This window comes from Notolepis coatsorum (genome assembly GCF_963971535.1).
Source record: "Notolepis coatsorum genome assembly, chromosome: 9".
Classification (NCBI taxonomy): Eukaryota; Metazoa; Chordata; class Actinopteri; order Aulopiformes; family Paralepididae; genus Notolepis; species Notolepis coatsorum.
Genome location: NC_140173.1, coordinates 57,156,527 through 57,159,667, shown reverse-complemented (window position 1 = coordinate 57,159,667; position 3,141 = coordinate 57,156,527).

Sequence of the window (3,141 nt, the reverse complement as noted above, 5' to 3'; positions counted from 1 at the left end):
TATGTATGTATGTGTATGTATGTATGTATGTATGTATGTATGTATGTATGTATGTATGTATGTATGTATGTATGTATGTATGTATGTATGTATGTATGTATGTATGTATGTATGTATGTATGTATGTATGTATGTATGTATGTATGTATGTATGTATGTATGTATGTATGTATTAGGGGTGTAACGGTACACAGAAGCCACGGTTCGGTACGTACCTCGGTATTGGGGTCACGGTTCGGTACGAGTTCGGTACAACAGATTTTTTTTTAATAATAATAATAATGAATATAATACATTTTTTAATGTATATAATATATATTTATGCTAATTATTATTATTATTATTATTATTATTATTATTATTATTATTATTATTATTATTATTATTATTATTATTATTATTATTATTATTATTATTATCATTATCATTATTATTATTATTATTATTATTATTATTATTATTATTATTATTATTATTATTATTATTATTATTATTATTATTATTATTATTATTATTATTATTATTATTATTATTATTATTATTATTATTATTATTATTATTATTATTATTATTATTATTATTATTATTATTATTATTATTATTATTATTATTATTATTATTATTATTATTATTATTATTATTATTATTATTATTATTATTATTATTATTATTAAATAGAATACTTTTCGATAGGCTTGTCATGGTAATTAGTGATACTGGTGTCATTCTGTGTTCAGGCATCCACTTGCTTACTGCCCCTTTAAACTTATCCTTGCTAAGTTTCAGTTTCACTTCCAAAGAGAATTTTACTTCGCGACAAGACTGAATACTAGAGAACAGATGACTGATCTCAAACCTACCGAAGTCGGCCCATGTCACCCCACTTCTTAGGGACCTGCACTGGCTCCCCATTGCTGCACGAATCCGCTTCAAGGCCCTCGACCTAGCATACCGTGCGGCAAAGGGAACTGCTCCCGCCTACCTCCGGTCAATGGTCTCTAACTACACACCCTCAAGACCCCTACGCTCTGCATCTTCTGGCCGCCTCAGACCTACTCCTATCCAAGCTCCGGGAGGGTCATCAAAGAGAAGTCGCCTATTCTCAGTCCTTGCCCCACAATGGTGGAATGAACTACCCACCCCAGTTAGGACAGCCGAAACACGTCCAATCTTTCGCCGTCGACTAAAGACGCACTTCTTCAACCATTATCTGAATTAAAAAAAGAAAAAAAGAAAAAAAAATCTAACCCTAACTAACCATACTGTCATGCACTTGTCCTAATAAACTAACCTACACTGTAGCACTCAACACTTTGATGAACATTGTTACTCAGCTGATAGAGTTGTGCCCTTCCTGATGGCTTGTCGTACAGAACTTGTAAGTCGCTTTGGATAAATGTAAATGTAAATATTACAACAATGGCAGAGGATTATTTGGATTTAAACACAGTGGAGCTCAGATGATCTGTCCGGAAAAGTAGGTTCTTCTTTTTATTTGATTCTGCCTGTGAGTCCGGCGGGGGAGAATGTTGATGTGTTTGTTGGCGGGTGTGTGTTTCTTTCCATTGGTTTCATTTGGTTAACGTTATTGGGCAAACAAGAAAATGAAAGAAAACTTTGTAATGACCCTGCAGCTGTTCCAATGTAAATGTGCCTCCTCCGTGCACTTTCGCCGCTCTGAAGTCTGTCTCTGGGGCTCACGCTCTAGTTCCTATGGAGGGAGTCGCGCGGGAGGAGCGGCAGCCTCTGACTCGGTGTGCCCGGCCATGCACGCTGTTCTCGCACGGACCTCGTGAGTGCCTGCATGTGGGTGTGTTTGCGCTGTGGGGCGTATTCGTCGCATGGGTACCGCACTGTGACGGCCATACCGTAAATTCGCGGGACGAATACACGCCTAGTATGTATGTATTGTGGCAGATACCACCCCCCCTCTCATGGATATGTGAAGGATGTTATTGCCACGGAAGGAGTAGAGACAATTAGGTAGCTGATTAGTACTGATAGAACACACATGCACATCATTAGTCCACCCACATCTCACGTGCACACGCCCAGACCCACACACTACAAAGCCACTAGGTTAGTCAGGAGTAAGTTGAGCGGAGGTTTCAAGTTTCTCAAGTTTCTTTAATAGTTGTCATACAGAAGTACAGAATACTTTTATACAAAATGCTTCTTACTGTTGCGCTCCAGAGACTGTGCAAGACAAGATAAGTATGAAATAAAATAACATAGTAAAATTAGAAGTAAAAAAAATGAGGTCACAGTGTTCAGTTTAGACATATGTACAATGTTCGATGCAGAATAGACGTAGTTACCATACAATATACAATACTGTGCAGTGTACTAATATACAATACTATATAGTGCAAGGCAGAAATGGAGAAATGGGACGAGGTGCAATTTAGGTACAATTCACAGTAGGTGTACGAGTTGTAGTGCAAATCCTTTATCAATAAATATAAAGTGTAAGTGTGTTTGTGTGATCTAAAGTGTGGAGAGTGGGTGCTGCAGTGTGTTGTTTGTTTGAGTGAGTGTGTGCGTGTGGGTGTGTGTGCTGTGTGCATTTGATGGTTGTTGCATAGTGATTATTGTTCGTTTAGCAGCCTGATGGCCTGGGGATAGACGCTTCTTCTGAGTCTTTCTGTGCTCGCCTTAAGACTCCGGTATCGCTTGCCTGACCGCAGCAGTTCAAAGAGGCAGTTGTTCGGGTGGCTCGAGTCCTTAATAATTCTCTTAGCCTTCCCCTTGCACCGCTTGTTGTAAATGTTCTGGAGGGTGGGAAGCCCCCCTCCAATTGTGCGTTCGGCTGAACGTGTCACTCTTTGTAGGTGAGGTTGGAGTTGTTGTTATTGAGAGAGAGGGATTGTGTTATTTGGAGTTGTGAAGGTGAGAGGTAGTGAAAGGAGAGGTGAAGGCGAGAAGGTGTTCATTGTGTACTGGACCCTGGACTGGCTGAGAAACCCCTTTGTGTACTGACCCTGGACCAGACGACTACCCTCGGACTGTATCACGACCATTCTTTTGCCTTTCCAACGGCGGATTCTGCCTTTAATTAAATAAATACTCGTATTGATTGATATTGCTCTTGTGTGGACATTCAAATTTGTTTGTATTTCAACCGTGGCGAGTCTGAACCCT